The sequence below is a fragment of the Lucilia sericata genome, unplaced genomic scaffold (assembly GCF_015586225.1).
Source record: "Lucilia sericata isolate MDLA Ls3-8-SP2 unplaced genomic scaffold, ASM1558622v1 Contig000302F_arrow, whole genome shotgun sequence".
In the NCBI taxonomy this organism is placed as follows: Eukaryota; Metazoa; Arthropoda; class Insecta; order Diptera; family Calliphoridae; genus Lucilia; species Lucilia sericata.
This window is the reverse complement of record NW_023994327.1, coordinates 68,599-88,871: the sequence shown is the minus strand read 5'-3', so window position 1 is coordinate 88,871 and position 20,273 is coordinate 68,599. Positions and strand designations below refer to the sequence as shown.

Sequence of the window (20,273 nt, the reverse complement as noted above, 5' to 3'; positions counted from 1 at the left end):
TGAGTTATATATAAAATGTATATATTTGTGTGTTTTTTATCTGTCTGTTTATATAATATCAATACTTACAAATAAAAATATGATCATAAAAAAGTGGCATTAAACAAACATGTCTGAAATATAATGAATATATATATGTATGTATGTGTGTATGTACTACATACTATGTAATCACAAAAAGTGTGAAACTCAGCTGGTTATAAACATACAATATTTTATTTATATTTATTTAATTTTTTTTTTCTGTAATGTCTGCAACAACAAAAAATATATTAAATTAAATACAAAAAATGCAATCAACTAAAATCTCGTTGTTAAATTTCCTACAACTAAGCTTTTCCAGCGTCCTTGTTTAACTATTTTAAATAAATTGTAGTAAAAATCTAAATTTTATATAAATTTTTAAATCAATAATAATAAAAAAAAAATCGAAATGCTTTTAATTACCAGATAAAAGCATAATAAATATTAGATTAATGGAGATTAAATAATATAGAACAATATAAAAAGGATATTCAAAAATGCAGTAATGGTTTACGCCTAGTATACAAAAGAATATATACATAAATCACGGTAAACACATGTTAACAAAAGCTACTTTTTTGCAAAATATAAATGGCCTGATTCAGATATGTGAATTAAGGAGTGAGTAGCAAGGAGGTGGATATAATGTTAATAAAGAGAACAATTAACAAAGTAGAACTGAATTAGGACTCAACTAGAAATGAACTAGAACTGGACAAGAACTGAACTAGAACTGAAGTAGAACTGAAGTAGAACTGAAGTAGAACTGAACTAGAAGTGAACTAGAACTGAACTAGAACTGAACTTGAACTGAACTAGAACTGAACTAGAACTGAACTAGACCTGAACTAGAACTGAACTAGAACTGAACTAGAACTGAACTAGAACTGAACTAGAACTGAACTAGAACTGAACTAGAACTCAACTAGAACTGAACTAGAACTGAACTAGAACTGAACTAAAACTGAACTAGAACTGAACTAAAACTGAACTAGAACTGAACTAGAACTGAACTAGAACTGAACTAGAACTGAACTAGAACTGAACTAGAACTGAACTAGAACTGAACTAGAACTAAACTAGAACTAAACTAGAACTGAACTAAAACTGAACTAGAACTGAACTAGAACTGAACTGGAACTGAACTAGAACTGAACTAGAACTGAACTAGAACTGAACTAGAACTGAACTGAACTAGAACTGAACTAGAACTGAACTAAAACTGAACTAGAACTGAACTAGAACTGAACTGGAACTGAACTAGAACTGAACTAGAACTGAACTAGAACTGAACTAGAACTGAACTGAACTAGAACTGAACTAGAACTGAACTAGAACTGAACTAGAACTGAACTAGAACTGAACTAGCACTGAACTAGAACTGAACTAGAACTTTTTTTTTTTTTTTTTTTTTTTTTATTATTATTTATTTATTTATTTATTCATTAATTTTTCGTATTACAATTACAATTAAATTAAATAAAATAAAGGACCCACGAAGCCATTAACAGGCTTTTCTGTAGGTCAAAGACATATTCAATTATAGATTCGTAACATTTAAATATTCTTATTGCGAACTTAGGTAAAATTTTTTAATTTCATTCTTTTTTTTAGTTTTATAGTTTATATCTAATATATTGGTTGGTATGTTGTTGAGAATTTTTGGCAGTTGGACATCAAGTTTTGCTTTTCCATAATTGTTTTTAAACTTAGTTATTGTGAATCTTCCTTCCGTACGAAGTCTAGTGTTGTACTTGTGACTAATTTTCTTCAGATATCTGTTTTCATTATGGAAGTTATTTATAAGTGTTGTTTCATAAATACTTCTAACATTAAGAATATTGAGCTGTTTGGCGATATTGTTTTTATGAGATAAGCGAGAATTGTTATAATTGGCATGCGTAATGTTTGTGTTGCTGTTGTTAATGTGTGTGATAGTATTGTTGTTTAGGCCGGTAATGTTGATGTTTGATCTGGTATTGTTGTTGCTTGAGTTGATGTTTCTAGTTGTGTTTGTGTTACTACTTAAGATGTTGTAGTTGTTGTTTGGGCTGATGATGTAATTTTCATTAATGTTGTTTGTGCCATTGTTATTATTTCTGATAGTGCTGTTGTTTATACGCGCAATGCCGCTGCCGCTGGCGTTGTTGACTGAGATATTAGAATTTGTATGGTTATTGATGTTGGGAATGTTAAACATGTTGTTAGTGTTGTAGGTTGTGTTGGTATTGTTGTTTATGCCAGAGTTGTTGTTTGAGCTGACGGTAGTGTTATTTACTCTTCTATTGATGTTTGTGTTGGAGAAATTGCTGTCTCGTTTGTTGCTCGAGTTGTTATATGAGTTTATGTTGATGTAGTTTGTAATGACGTTATTGAATAGGTTGTTTGAGTTCGTATTATTGATTAAACTTGTTACGTTGCCTGATCCAGTAATGTTGTGGTTTAAAGTGATAATATTGTTGTTCATCCTGGAGTTGTTGTCTGTGCAGTTGTTAGACGTGATATTGTTGTTTATGTTGATGTTGTAAGGCGAATTATTAGATTTATGCAAGTTATCCCGAAGTATTTTGAGAACTCTGTTTTGTGTGTTTTGGAGCATACTGCAATACGATGAGCTTCCCCAAGCTGTGATACCATGTCTGATATACGATTCCGCCAATGAAAAATAGGCTTGTCGCAATACACTATAAGTTGCAGAATTACTTAGGTGATATAACATTACTGCAGATTTTCTTAATTTCTTTTGAATATCTTCTATATGTTCACGCCATTTGAAATTATGATCTATAATTACGCCTAGGTATTTGAATGTATTAACTAATTCAATTTGAGATGAGCACTGATCGATATTATTGGGAGTTTGATTGTGTATACAGTACATATCATGAAATTTTATTTGTATTTTCTGGTATCTAATGTGACGTGGTTTAATGTGCATGATCTTGGTTTTATTTGCATTGATAATTAATCCGTTGTCATGACACCATCTTGTAGCAATATTTAGTTCATTTTGCATTATATTTGTTGCTTCAGTAATGTTTCTGTTTGCAACAATAATGGCAGTGTCATCTGCATAAGCAAATGTACAACTGTTTTTCAGTATGCTTATTAAATCATTTGCATATAGGAGATACAATATAGGACCTAATTTTGAGCCTTGTGGGACTCCATGGGCTATGTCTGTTTCGCAACTCACGTTGTCACCAATTTTTACTCTGAATTTTCTTTGATTTAGATATGCTTCGAAGAGATTCAAGCAGCTACCTCTTATTCCGTACCTTTCTAATGTACGTAAAATCTTTTTGTGGTCTAAGGTGTCGAATGCTTTACTAAAATCCACAAATAGTACTAAGCAATGCTGGTTTTCACTTAGACATGTATTAATATGATTTGAGAAATCACCTAGCAGTTTATTAATACTTTTGTTTTTTTGAAATCCATATTGGTTGTTGTTAATTATTTTGAATCGATCTATAAAATCCGTTAATCTTCTAACCATTACTTCCTCCATAATTTTTTCTGTAACTGGAAGAATTGATATGGGCCTGTAGTTATTGTAATCGTTTTTTATACCGTTTTTATATATTGGCCGTACTATAGATGTTTTGAATATCTCAGGAACGTTAGATTGAATTAAAATCATGTTTATTATTTTGGTAATAATAGGAGTTAGGGCAACCGAATTGTTTTTAATATCGCGTGGTCTTATATCATCTATACCTGGACTTTTGTTCCCCTTAAGTGATCTTAATATATTATAAATTTCTAGTTCATTAGTATATTCGATATATATTGAATTTGTAATAGTTTTTTCTTCATAAATCAATGTTTTTTTATTGCAAGTATGGATAATGTTTTGGACGTTTTGTTTTAAATTTATTGCGAAGTTGTTTAAGATATCTTCAATGTTTTCGTTATTGAAATTACGCATAATTGTTTCATCCAGATTTATTATTTTTTTGCCATTTAATTCATTTATTAATTGCCACGTTATTCTCATATTATTTCTATTTTCCATAAATTTTTTTCTATAATAATTATTTTTAGTATGATAAATTTTTTTGTTCAGATAATTTCTATATTTTTTATATTCTTGTTCATATGTTTTATTATTTCTATTGTTCAACCATTTTCTGTAAAGTTTATCCCGCGTTTCGCAACATAATATTATTTCATGATTTATCCACATATTTGTTTTTCTTATTTTTTCACTTTTTGCTACTATTGTAGATTTCGCATATATATCACTGAGTTTATTATTAAATATATTAAACAAGTCATTTACATTATCAATGTTGCTTATTAAATTACACCAATTTGTTTCATTAATTAATCTATCTACTTTTTTATTATTTAATAATGTTCTTTTACTTAAAAAGTTTGGGTCTCCCTGGGGAGCCGCAAAACAGGTAGGCGATCTCTGATTGTTTGTATTATTGTTTTCCTCTTTGTTATCTTTTACACAACACAGAATACTGTAATGATCAGCAATTGTTGTAGTAATTACAGCAGTATAACCAGTTGACTTGTTTTTATTGTCTCTGAGAAAGCAATGATCAATGCATGTACGTGTGTTTGTTAGTGCATCATCTCTCGTACTCACATTTATTACACTCTCTAGTCCATTAGACATCATCATATCAACATATTTTTTTGTTGTTACATTGTTATTTAAAATGTTGATATTTATGTCTCCTACGATTACAATTTCTTGTCTTTTCTTTACACTGTTTATAATATCGTCGAGCTCAGAAATAAATGTATTTACATTGGATGATGGTGGACGGTAAATAGAGAGAAGTGTGAGGGGTGTATTGTTTACAATTATTTCAATGTTTAGCAATTCAAAAGAGTTTACATTTGTGTTGTTGGTAGTAAACGTTAAATTATCTTTGATATAAACAGCTATACCTCCGCCTTTACAATCTCTATTTACGAAAAGAGAGTTGAAGCCTTTTATATTATAAAAATTTGTTTCAATATCGTTAATATTTGTTTCGACAAGAACAATAATTTGTAGTTCATTTAATATGTTATGCATTGTAGCGATGAACGAATTGAAATTTTTGCGAATTGATCTTATGTTCATATGTAGGATTTTTAAGGGATAACTTAAATATTTTTTATCAATTTGGTTTATATGATTGAGTTTTTCTTGTATAAAGTTCATTTTATTGTTTTTATATTTTTTTGCATGGGAGAAAGTTTAACGACTTTACCAGGTCTAGGCCAATATGAGTATGATTAAAAGTTTAAGAACATTAACAGGTTTCAATATCATCGGTGTTTTTAATAAGAATTGCTGGTGTATTTTCCGATTTTCTAACATATATTGATCCACTTTTTTACCACACGTATTTCCAGTTGCTTTCTTTAGCTTTAGTTTTTGCAAGCCAAAGCAATTTTCGGTTTAGGGCAGTAAGGCAGTCGTTGATATAGATATAACTATTGTTATCATTAATGTTTATAATTTTGCCATCAATTCTATGGCGTTTAATTTTTCCCATAAACTCCCTCTTTTTGATGTGGGTTGTGAATTCAACAATTATTTTATCTTGAATATGTTTCAGACGATAAGCATCGCTGATATCATATTCGTTGATGTTCACATTTATTGATTCAGCTATTGTTTTAACTACATCGTACTCATTAATTTTTTTATCATGTATATTTTTTATTTCAATTTTTTTACTAATAATTTGTTGTTCTAATTGGTTGATTTTAATATCCCTTTGTTTCATCTCATTTTTGTTTTCCTTGATTTCTTCTCTCATCTCTCCCATTTGAGTTACAAGATTAGAAAGAGTTAAAGTGATCTGCGACAAGGCAGCTTTTATCTCTTCTTTATAAGAGACATCTGATTGGGAGACATTAATCGCTAATTGTTCAACCGATGTTTTGAGCTCTTTAATATTGTTTTTAACATCGTTGATTTCTGACTTGACTTCGTTAACCTCTACTTTAACCTCAGCTTTAATTGTGCAGATGCTAGATTGCAATTCGTTTAATGAGATGGAGTCTTTAAACCTTTTTGTATGCTCATTATTATTGTCATCATTTTCTCTTTGTTGTTTTTGCTGAGATTTGTCCTGGTACAATACTACTTCATATGAATTATTGATTGTAGATTTGTTTCGGGGCTTGCATATATGACATCTCCAGCTCATTTTACGCTCTCCGTTCATACTAGAGTATGTGGTTTCGGAGAGGGGACAGCAGGGGTTGAAGTGAAAGTTGTTATTGCAATTGTAACATTTTACATAGTTACTCGGCAGTGGCTCAGAGCACTGTTTGCAAGTGTATATCATTATTGGCAAAGAGACCATTATTCGCGTTCTTTAGTGTATTTTTCTTTTAAGAGAGTACTTTTTATTTGTAATAAAATGATTTAGGTTTTGTTAAAAGAATATAATATTTCACTAATAGCACGATAATAATTTATTAAAAATTATATTCACTATATAATGCAAAATAAACTATATGCACTTGTTTTTATTAAAATTGATTTTATGGCAGGTTTTCACTCGAATTAAACAGCTGTTTTGAGAGCACGTAATAAACACGTCCGTATAAGTCCGCAACTGAACTAGAACTGAACTAGAACTGAACTAAAACTGAACTAGAACTGAACTAGAACTAGAACTGAACTAGAACTGAACTAGAACTGAACAAAACTGAACTAGAACTGAACTAGAACTGAACTTGAACTAGAACTGAAATAGAACTGAACTAGAACTGAACTAGAACTGAACTAGAACTGAACTAGAACTGAACTAGAACTGAACTAGAACTGAACTAGAACTGAACTAGAACTGAACTAGAACTGAACTAGAACTGAACTAGAACTGAACTAGAACTGAACTAGAACTGAACTAGAACTGAACTAGAACTGAACTAGAACTGAACTAGAACTGAACTAGAACTGAACTAGAACTGAACTAAACTGAACTAGAACTGAACTAGAACTGAACTAGAACTGAACTAGAACTGAACTAGAACTGAACTAGAACTGAACTAGAACTGAACTAGAACTGAACTAGAACTGAACTAGAACTGAACTAGAACTAGAACTGAACTAGAACTGAACTAGAACTGAACTAGAACAGAACTAGAACTGAACTAGAACTGAACTAGAACTGAACAAGAACTGAACTAGAACTGAACTAGAACTAAACTAGAACTAAACTAGAACTAAACTAGAACTAAACTAAAACTAAACTAGAACTAAACTTGAACTAAACTAGAACAGAACTAAAATTGAATTAGAACTGAATTAGAACTGAACTAGAACTGAACTGGAATTGAACTAGTTTTATTTTAGATATTTTTTGAATGACGATAGTCCTATAATAAAACCATTCACTGTTTCACAACTCCACAAACTGATTGTAAACGCTAATTTATTTGTAAATTGTTTTCTTAAGGGAGACTAAAAAAACAACAAAAAAATTTTTGCAACACACAATAAATTAAATAAGTCATAATAAGTGTTAATTATTAATTTATTGTTCATGACTTTTAATTTACATGCATTAAATTTGTATACATATGCACATGTATGCATGTATATAAGAATATTTATACATATAATTTTTTGTAAATAGCACGTGATTAACCCATTCTAAAACGGAAGTCATTAAAAAATATCAACAAAAAACTTCGCAAAATGTTTACAAACACATGACTTATTTTTATTGTATAATTAATTTAACTCACCTTTATATCCTTTATATAATGTTAAGCCAATGCAAAAACAGTTCCGTTGACTTGTTGTGTGGTTTTGAATGGGTTAAAGTCGCACAAATCTGAAAAATATAAAATACAAATAAATACAATTTGTCATTTATTGTGTTTTTGGTATTATTTTTTTTTTAACATTATTATTTATTATTTATAATTATTAATTGTTGTTGTCGTGAGTCGATCATATGAATTTTTTGAAAAAATTATTTACTTTTGAGAAAAAAAATTATATATTAAACAAAGCAACAAACTAGTTTACCAAACAACATGCTCGACTAATCAATATTTACTTAACTAGCATGTGGCCGATCGTATAAATTAAATTCGCTAATTTCATTTTCATAATAAGTGTGTCTTTTGATGAGACATGTTAAAAAAACAGAGACATTGCTAATACAAATCGTACAATGTGATAAATGTTTTAAATTTTAATAAACAATTTTCGGTTACGACGAATTTTAAATACCACTCATTTGATTCACTTTGATTCAAAACTATTCTACTAATACGTCCAATATTTAAATGTGTTACAAATGAGATGATCAAACTAATATATCCCCCATCATATTTGAAATTGTGCAAAAAAGGGTAACAGTACATCTTATGACAAGTTCAAGTAAATAAATTCTGTATGTTTAATTTATTATTAAATCTAAATGGAATAAGTTGTCATTTATTATTATAACAAAATACTTTGTTTGCTTTCTTAAGCGAATTTTGATCAACAAGATTTGTATTACCAAACAATTTGAACATTTATTTGAAATGTTTATAGAGACATATTCAATAACAACTTAATCGAAGATTATTTGTATTTAAAATTTTGATTATATAAGTAAATTTTAAAATAAATCACAAAAGAATCAAGATATCATCAGAGTCAATTAATGATTCCAAAAGTGAATGAAAGGGTTTCTTTATAATGGGTTCTACTTGCAAAATATCCAGAATACTTGGCCCTGTCATGACGAAAAATGACCCTTATTCTCTGGAACTAGAACTGAACTAGAACTGAACTAGAACTGAACTAGAACTGAACTAGAACTGAACTAGAACTGAACTAGAACTGAACTAGAACTAGAACTGAACTAGAACTGAACTAGAACTGAACTAGAACTGAACTAGAACTGAACTAGAACTGAACTAGAACTGAACTAGAACTGAACTAGAACTGAACTAGAACTGAACTAGAACTGAAGTAGAACTGAACTAGAACTGAATTAGAACTGAACTAGAACTGAACTAGAACTGAATTAGGACTCAACTAGAAATGAACTAGAACTGGACTAGAACTGAACTAGAATTGAACTAGAACTAAACTAGAACTGAACTAGAACTGAACTAGAACTGAACTAGAACTGAACTAGAACTGAACTAGAACTGAACTAGAACTGAACTAGAACTGAACTAGAACTGAACTAGAACTGAACTAGAACTGAACTAGAACTGAACTAGAACTGAACTAGAACTGAACTAGAACTGAACTAGAACTGAACTAGAACTGAACTAGAACTGAACTAGAATTGAACTAGAACTGAACTAGAACTGAACTAGAACTGAACTAGAACTGAACTAGAACTGAACTAGAACTGAACTAGAACTGAACTAGAACTGAACTAGAACTGAACTAGAACTGAACTAGAACTGAACTAGAACTGAACTAGAACTGAACTAGAACTGAACTAGAACTGAACTAGAACTGAACTAGAACTGAACTAGAACTGAACTAGAACTGAACTAGAACTGAACTAGAACTGAACTAGAACTGAACTAGAACTGAACTAGAACTGAACTAGAACTGAACTAGAACTGAACTAGAACTGAACTAGAACTGAACTAGAACTGAACTAGAACTGAACTAGAACTGAACTAGAACTGAACTAGAACTGAACTAGAACTGAACTAGAACTGAACTAGAACTGAACTAGAACTGAACTAGAACTGAACTAGAACTGAACTAGAACTGAACTAGAACTGAACTAGAACTTAACTAGAACTGAACTAGAACTGAACTAGAACTGAACTAGAACTGAACTAGAACTGAACTAAAACTGAACTAGAACTGAACTAGAACTGAACTAGAACTGAACTAGAACTGAACTAGAACTGAACTAGAACTGAACTAGAACTGAACTAGAATGAACTAGAACTGAACTAGAACTGAACTAGAACTGAACTAGAACTGAACTAGAACTGAACTAGAACTGAACTAGAACTGAACTAGAACTGAACTAGAACTGAACTAGAACTGAACTAGAACTGAACTAGAACTGAACTAGAACTGAACTAGAACTGAAATAGAACTGAACTAGAACTGAACTAGAACTGAACTAGAACTGAACTAGAACTGAACTAGAACTGAACTAGAACTGAACTAATGAACTAGAACTGAACTAGAACTGAACTAGAACTGAACTAGAACTGATCTAGAACTGAACTAGAACTGAACTAGAACTGAACTAGAACTGAACTAGAACTGAACTAGAACTGAACTAGAACTGAACTAGAACTGAACTAGAACTAGAACTGAACTAGAACTGAACTAGAACTGAACTAGAACTGAACTAGAACTGAACTAGAACTGAACTAGAACTGAACTAGAACTGAACTAGAACTGAACTAGAACTGAACTAGAACTGAACTAGAACTGAACTAGAACTGAACTAGAACTGAACTAGAACTGAACTAGAACTGAACTAGAACTGAACTAGAACTGAACTAGAACTGAACTAGAACCTGAACTAGAACTGAACTAGAACTGAACTAGAACTGAACTAGAACTGAACTAGAACTGAACTAGAACTGAACTAGAACTGAACTAGAACTGAACTAGAACTGAACTAGAATGAACTAGAACTGAACTAGAACTGAATTAGAACTGAACTAGAACTGAACTAGAACTGAACTAGAGCTGAACTAGAACTGAAACTAAACTGAACTAGAACTGAACTAGAATCTGAACTAGAACTGGAACTAGAACTGACTAGAACTGAACTAGAACTGAACTAGAACTGAACTAGACTGAACTAGAACTGAACTAGAACTGAACTAGAACTGAACTAGAACTGAACTAGAACTGAACTAGAACTGAACTAGAACTGAACTAGAACTGAACTAGAACTGAACTAGAACTGAACTAGAACTGAACTAGAACTGAACTAGAACTGAACTAGAACTGAACTAGAACTGAACTAGAACTGAACTAGAACTGAACTAGAACTGAACTAGAACTGAACTAGAACTGAACTAGAACTGAACTAGAACTGAACTAGAACTGAAGTAGAACTGAACTAGAACTGAACTAGAACTGAATTAGAACTGAACTAGAACTGAACTAGAACTGAACTAGAACTGAACTAGAACTGAACTAGAGCTGAACTAGAACTAAACTAGAACTGAACTAGAACTGAACTAAATCTGAACTAAAACGGAACTAGAACTGAACTAGAACTGAACTAGAACTGAAGTAAAACAATCTAAAGTTATTACAGAAGTTGTTTAGACAATGAAGAAAAATCGGTACAACATCTTTAAGAGAGTAGACTCTGATATATTGGTACAAGGATGTGTTATTATAAGATCTAATCAAATTTGTTAGAAGTCTCGTCACTGCATTGTGTGACTTGTAAGGATGTAGAAGTGTAAGAGTTTAATGAAAGAAGTAGTTCCTTGCTGTCGAATATTGAGCTATAATGCCCCACAGTTTTTGATTTTTGCAAATATTTCTACATATAAAACACTGCAGTTATTCGGAAGACGTCTGGTGTTTTATTCGTTCAATTAGTCCCTCCTCTTATACCACTCATTCCTAGAAGTTATTTTGATTCTGAACACTCCATCTAGGTCCTTGTGTGGCATAGTATAGTAGTTTCTTAGTCAAGGACAGTAGGCTTAAGAGTCTATACGTTTTTGATCTCAAACATTCGCTTAAGCTAAGAGGCCCAAGTTCATAATCAGTGTGTGTAATTTTTGTGCCTAAAACAAAAACACAATTTGAAGTACTTATTTAAGTGGTTATTTGTAAGCGAGTGTAATAAGTACTTGCCTCCAATGTCATCACCGTGTTAAAATAATGAGTTAAAATATGATATGATGTGAGTCTTTACTTTTTACTTTGGGTATAAATGTAATAAATTCTTAAACTTTATGTTAGTTTCTTTATAATAAAAACTTATACTTGTTCCCTTGAAACAAAAGACAGAATTATAATCCTAGTAACTTAATTCCAGAATAAATTGTTTCTTATTTAAATACTATTAAGCTAAAAAAAGGTTAAAGGTTTATACAATATATATAAACAATTTAAATAAAACTTTATCTTTAACTACTCAATCTATTTCTATAATATGCTGGACCATTTCGTACGCCTTTAAGATATGTAAGTACTTAGAAAATGTCTTACAAAAAACCATTAGAAAAAATGTATGCAAACTAGTGCAGTTTGTAGGAGGAAGTGAATTTAGATGAGTAGATGAATATTATGCCTTGTACTTTCAAATAATAAGTGTTGAAAGAAGAGCTTAAAGTGCAAATTTTGATAAAATATATATTCAGGTTTCTGACAGTAGCAATTGACTTATTACTTGCAAGTTGGCCCAAGCAGTTGTAACGACAGAATTCCGATGCAATGACAGAGATAAAGAGAAAACGGTATTCTACCTTTTCAGGAAATTATCTGCCCTGCCCTAGCTGTCAAAAGGAACAGATTCCTTGGGAAATATATAATATTCAAACTTAATGAATTATCTATAGATAATAAGGTTCAGACTCAATGAAATATGGAGAAACCTAACTGTCATGGAATCTTTACGACTTTACTTGAGATTTAAAACCTGTTAAACTATCCCTTTAACCAATTAAAGCAAATCCCACTAAGTGTTAGTAGAATTAGTAAATTTAACCCAATTTGATTTATTTTACAAACCCATAATAAAGATATCAAGTAGATTACATACAGACCTCATTAGACCTTTAACTAGTTTATAACATTAAGGTCATAACAAATGTTAAATTAATTTTATTGCTATAAATATTGCAATTAGATCTAATAAATTTGTCACTTTGATAAAAACGTGCTAAATTTATTTAATGATTTTATGTGTGAACTAAATTTTTTGAAGTAATTGATTTAAGATAATGTGAATTTTTCATGTTCGCAATACATACATACAAACATAATAAGGTTATGAATTGCAAATAATTGTAAATTAGTTAAATTCGATGTGAAATAAATAATCTTGACCTTAGTTGTCCAACAGTAAATTAGGCCTCTTAGGGGTTAGAAGTAAAAAACGTTAGAAATAAATTTAAGAATTTAAAATCAATTTTAGCACATTTTGGAAAATTTAAAGCAGTTGTATGTTTATTTTTATTGCTTACATTTTTGACATGCTGTCAACTATAGTAAAAGAAATAAATTACAGTTGGAATACTTGTTAAATATTAATAGAAACATAAATGTTAATTAATTAAAAACTTTACATTGTTTACATCATGTCAATAATTGGTTATAAATTACAAAAGGTTACTAAGATTACAAACAACTGATAAATAATGTAAATAAAAAAGTTCCTTCAATTGTTTACATTATTTACATGGTGTAAATAATAGTAAATAAAGTAATCTGAAGGTTTAATAGTTGTTAAACAACGCATAAACAATTAGTGTAATTTTTTACAGTTTTTACCTCAAGTCAACAATGGGTAAAATATTCTGTAATAATGTTTATTTCAATTGTTCTCAGATAATTCAGATCAAATTGAACATTAGAGGTAACACAAGTGGGAACCTGTTGCTACATGGATATAAGGTAGGGGTTATATCTTTATGATATGATCTTCTAACTGGCCGGTAGATTAGTCGTCGGTGTTCTAGTCTGGTACACCGGAGGTCGTAGGATCGATTTCCACCTGAGGGACTTTTAGAGGAGGGCACAATGGAGATCTAGGTGCATTTCTTCAGATTTGATGTACATATGGGTGTAAACATCCTCCTTCCAAACCAACTAACTAAGTAACTACTAACTAACTAACTAACTAACTAACTAACTAAGAACGAACGAACGAACGAAGAACGAACGAACGAAAAAACGAAAACGAACGAACGAAACGAACGAACGAACGAACGAACGAACGAAAGAAACGAACGAACGAACGAACGAACGAACGAACGAACGAACGAAACGAACGAAACGAACGAAACGAACGAACGAACGAACGAAAACGAAAACGAACGAACGAACGAACGAAACGAACGAAACGAACGAACGAACGAACGAACGAACGAACGAACGAACGAACGAAACGAACGAACGAACGAACGAACGAACGAACGAAACGAAGAACGAACGACGAACTAACTAAACTAACTAACTAAACTAACTAACTAACTAACTAACGAACGAACTAACTAACTAACTAACGAACTAACTAACTAACTAACTAACAACGAACTAACTAACTAAAACTAACAACTAACTAACTAACTAACTAACTAACACTAACAACTAACTAACTAACTAACTAACTAACTAACTAACTAACTAACTAACTAACTAACTGACTAACTAACTAACTAACTAACTAACAACTAACTAACTACTAACTAACTAACTAACTAACTAACTAACTATCTATCTATCTATCTAGCTACCTTTTCTACCCTTTCTACGATTTTTATTCGTATTATTTGTAAACGAACAAATATGTATGTTAAGCCCTTTACACATAAGCTTTTATTCACTCATTTATTAATTCCGTTAGTGATGTACGAAAAAAATTCACTACCTACCAACATTTTATTCATTTATTCATATTCGTGCATACCAAATGCTAGAAAAAACTCTTGGATGAATGACTTAAAATAACTGAAATACATATGAGAGAGAGTGTAAAGACGTTTTACTGACAAAATGGCTTAAATGCAGTTTTTAGAAAAATTTTATTTCAGAAAAGTTTGAAAGTTTTTTTCAAAACTAAAATCAAATTACCTTAAAAGATCCTGTTCAAATTTTATTTAACAAATTATACGGTTTTTTGTTAAAAAAATGTTAAAAAAAGTGGTACATAGACCATTTTGCTGGTTAGACAAGAGGGTTTATTAAATATTAAGCTGGTTGACTAGCTGATTGCCTGACTATTTTACGTAGAAAGAACGTATTTTGTTAAACAAGTAGTTATGAATTGTTTTATAAATTTAAGCCGACAAACAGACATACAACTAATATATTTAGTACAAGTCATAGTTTAGGTACTATTGTTGTCGTTGTTGTTTTTGTAGTTTTAGTAGAAGTATTGTTGATATTATACCTTGATTATGTGTGATAATAATTTGTAATTAAAACACGTAAAATCTACGCCTCTAGACTAAGAGTTAAATAAAATTCGAAACATACATTACAAACTAAGCAATACATGCATATGTACATACATACACATGTAAAAGTTCACTTCTGTATGTAGGTGTGTGTATGTATGTGTACATTTATGCGTAAATATTTGAAGCAGTTATTCTGTTCCAAAAATATATATATAATCAAATAAAATAAAAATAATGTATTTATTACTACCGTATCGGGTATTGAAAATGTATTCAGGTATTCATGGGCTGTTCTCTGATGTGATACATTTTGGCATACGACCTTCATAAAAGGTTGTATAGAATGAGTGAGTAAAGACTAAAGTAAAATTTATTCATTTATTTACATATTATTTTTGTTATATTTTTGGCAAATAATCACAAATTTAATTTAGATTTAATGTTTCGAAAACAAACTGCTAAAGTGATACATAGCTAGAGAAAGAGAGAGAAATAGAGAGTGAGAGAGCATACAAAACAGTAACCAAACCGTAAATAACAAAATTAAATAATTTATTTGCTGTTAATTTTTGTGTAAATCATTGAAATGCAATTAAATTAAAGAAAAATAAAAACAAAAGCTTGCAGGTAAATGATAAATAAATAAAATTAAATAATTAATGAAAAAATCAAAGAAATCTTTTTATTTAAATTTACTGTATAGAGTTATAAATACTGGTTAAATATTTGTAGTTTATATTATTTAAGTTGCTAATAAAATGCAAATTTAGTTGGTTAAGGCGATTAGTTATTTGTAGAAGTTTAAAGAAAAATTCTATATTGTTTAGGATATTTACATAAATTAGCAAGGAGTTATTAAGTTGTTAACATTTTCTATTCTATAGTCAAGACTATAGAATACTCTATAACCAGGTTTATACACTACACTATAGTCAAGACTTTAGACTACTCTATAGTCAAAACTATAGACTACTCTATAGTCAAAACTATAGACTACTCTATAGTCAAGGCTATAGACTACCCTATAGTCAAGACTATAGACTACTCTATAGTCAACACTATAGACTATTCTATAGTCAAGACTATATACTACTCTATAGTAAAGACTATAGACTACTCTATAGTCAAGACTATAGACTACTCTATAGTCAAGACTATTGACTACTCAATAGTCAAGACTATAGACTACTCTATGATCAAGACTATATAGTCAAGACTATAGACTACTCTATGATCAAGACTATAGTCAAGACTATAGACTACTCTATGATCAAGACTATAGTCAAGACTATAGACTACTCTATGATCAAGACTATAGACTACTCAATAGTCAAAATTATAGACCACTCTATAGTCAAGACTTTAGACTACTCTATAGTCAAGACTATAGATTACTCTATGGTCTAGACTATAGACTACTATATAGTCAAGACTATAAATTACTCTGTAGTTAAGATTGTGGACCACTCTATAGTCCATACTATAGATTGCTCTACAGTCCAGACTGTAGAATACTCTATAGTCAATACTATTGACTACTCTGTAGTCTAGACTACAGACTACTTTATAGTCCAGACTATAGACTACTTTATAGTCCAGACTATAGACAACTCTATAGAATACTCTATAGTCAAAAATATAGACTACTATATAATCAAGACCATAGAATACTCTATAGCCAAGACTATAGACTACTCTATAGTTAACACGATAGACTATTCTATAGTCAAGACTATAGACTACTCTATAGTCAAGACTACTATATAAGTAGTAAAGACTAATCTGTAGTCAGGATTATAGACCACTCTATATTCAAGACTCTGGACTGCTCTATAGTCAAGACTATGGACTACTCTATAGCCCCGGCTATAGACTACTCTATAGTCCAGACTATAGACTACTCTATAGTCCAGACTATAGACTACTCTATAGTCCAGACTATAGACTACTCTATAGTCCAGACTATAGACTACTCTATAGTCCAGACTATAGACTACTCTATAGTCCAGACTATAGACTACTCTATAGTCCAGACTACAGACTACTCTATAGTCCAGACTATAGACTACTCTATAGTCCAGACTACAGACTACTCTATAGTCCAAACTATAGACTACTCTATAGTCCAGACTATAGACTACTCTATAGTCCAGACTATAGACTACTCTATAGTCCAGGCTATAAACTAGTCTAAAGTACAGACTATAGACTACTCTATAGTCCAGACTATGGACTACTCTATAGTACAGACTATATATTACTCTAGAGTTCAAACTATATACTACTCCATAGTCCTTACTATAGACTACTCTATAGTCCAGACTATAGACTACTCTATAGTTCAGACTATAGACTACTCTATAGTTTAGACTATAGACTACTCTATAGTCCAGACTATAGACTTATCTATCACCCAATTTACACGATGATTTTTTTCATGTTTGCCCAGACGTCTGTTTTCATGTTTGTCGATGATTGGTGGTGAGCGGGGTAGAGAAGAATGGGGGGTAAGAAAACAAACATGATTTGGGATTTTTATGATTGTTTTTGACATTCCTCTTTAAACTCATTCGTACTGTTGATTTTATGCTCATGTAAAAAAATAATTATGTCTTTTTTTTACATGAAAACATTAAAATTTGCATTAAAAAAATACTATAGCGTGTAATTAAATTTTTTTAAATCAAATTAAATGGTTTTTATGTTAAAAATTTCATTTTATTTTTATTACGAATAAGTAATTAAAAAGGATTATACAATTAAACATCAAAAATAGACATGCATAGTTGCATGTAAAAAATCACCGTATAAATGTTCATGATTTTTTGGAAGATTCTCAAAAGAGAATTGGAAAAAACAGACGTCTGAAAAGTCTTCATGTAAATTGCGCCTATAATACAGACTATGAACTACTCTGTACTCCAGACTATAGACTACTCTATAGTCCAGACTAGAAACTACTCTATAGTCCAGACTATAGACTTCTCTATAGTCAAATCTATGGACTGCTCTATAGACAAAGCCATGGACTGCTCTACAGTCATGACTATAGACTACTCTACAATCATGAATATAGATTTGTCTATACTCATACTTATTTACACCTAAGACAATAAATTTTACATTGTGATATTACTAGAAGTCATTTAAAATTACAATTTACAAATAAGTATTTTTCTTTCAGTTACTATTTTATTATAAAACAAGTTAATTACAAATGTATTGTTAATAAAAATTATACATTCTATCTTTAAATTTACTACTATTTACTTGTTGATGCCACAGCAAAACAAATATAAACTGTTTAATGTGAACGGTTTGTTTGTCAACTGTCAAATATAATATTTGTCATATATGAACATGGTAGTAACTGTCATTACAATTTGTAACTTATGTCATTTGTTTTACCCATCGTAAATTATCTCATTTATCTACAAATACGAAAAAAAAATCCCAACTAACACCCTAACGTCAACGACAACAATAACAACATTGATATTTGATTGCTAATCTTTTAGCAAATATTTTTTAATTTCCTTTATATTCTGATTAATAAAATTACCAACGCTTTAACGCCCTTCTTCCATTTACATGTGTTTAGGAGCTTCGTATTCATTTGACGATCACTTGTTATGATCGTTGTTAAAAGAGTTAAATAGAGTTTGTTTATCAAATACAATAGAAAGAAAACTTCCATTCATATTTATAATAATCATATTTCTTAAATGATATTATTTGTTTGGTGGGGCCTCATAAATCTTTAAAAAGCCGAAACACCTCTTTTATTAGCACAATAGAAATAGAAATCAACAACAACAAATTTTAATTCTTGTGAAACCGATACAAACAATAACAACAGCAAAAATATATTGTTTATGATTTATAATGAACTGATTTAACAACAATAATAATAACAATAAAAGTACTAATTTTCTTAACTTATCTTTTTTGAAACAAAAAAGAAAAGGTTTTTTAAAACAACAACTACCTGCTATATAGCACAATATTTAACTACAAAAAAACAACACTTTAAGAAATCAACCTACATATTTTAAAAAAGCATCTAAAATATTTAGTCTAGAGTTTTTGTTCTTAAGTACAATTTTATCATTATAAACCTTAAATTGTGCTACTGGTTTTTTCTTCCAAGTATTTATACAATTATGAAAAAAAAGGCCTTAATAAATATCTTATATCTCTTGCTCTTAACTCTGTAAATAAATGTTTTAGAGTGGTTATAATACTTTAGTGTGAAATATTATACTTGAATGCATTTAGTTGTTGTATTGCTTGGGCATTTAGTGGTTACAACTAAATTTTGATTGATTTGTTAAGTGTTTTATTGCTTATTGAAAAGAAAAAAATTCTTATCGAATTTCGTATTTAATTGTTCTTGAGTTTCGTTTTTATTGTTTTTCATCAATGAGTTTGTTAGATAGAGTAGATTGAAAATGAAATTGATATAAAAATTTTGATTTCTTTTTAGAAAATTGTTTATACTGAAACGTAAAGATTGAACTGAACTAGAACTGAACTAGAACTGAACTAGAACTGAACTAGAACTGAACTAGAACTGAACTAGAACTGAACTAGAACTGAACTAGAACTCAAGTAGAATTGAACTAGAACTGAACTAGAACTGAACTAGAACTGAACTAGAACTGAACTAGAACTCAAGTAGAATTGAACTAGAACTGAACTAGAACTGAACTAGAACTGAACTAGAACTGAACTAGAACTGAACTAGAACTGAACTGAACTGAACTAGAACTGAACTAGAACTGAACTAGAACTGAACTAGAACTGAACTAGAACTGAACTAGAACTGAACTAGAACTGAACTAGAACTGAACTAGAACTGAACTAGAACTGAACTAGAACTGAACTAGAACTGAACTAGAACTGAACTAGAACTGAACTAGAACTGAACTAGAACTGAACTAGAACTGAACTAGAACTGAACTAGAACTGAACTAGAACTGAACTAGAACTGAACTAGAACTGAACTAGAACTGAACTAGAACTGAACTAGAACTGAACTAGAACTGAACTAGAACTGAACTAGAACTAAACTAGAACTGAACGAGAACTGAACGAGAACTGAACGAGAACTGAACTAGAACTGAACTAGAACTGAACTAGAACTGAACTAGAATTGAACTAGAACTGAACTAGAACTGAACTAGAAC

The 20,273-nt window shown here is 30.3% G+C and overlaps 1 protein-coding gene across 1 annotated transcript in view; it reads right to left on the bottom strand.

Moving 5' to 3' along the window:
• Positions 1 to 20,273, bottom strand: part of LOC119603405 (sodium/hydrogen exchanger 9B2) — a 74,388-nt gene that overhangs the window by 40,093 nt on the left and 14,022 nt on the right. Inside the window, exon 2 of the mRNA XM_037955427.1 lies at positions 7,741 to 7,829. The gene's annotated coding sequence lies outside the window, so the exon portion shown is untranslated. The remainder of the gene's footprint in view (positions 1 to 7,740; positions 7,830 to 20,273) is intronic.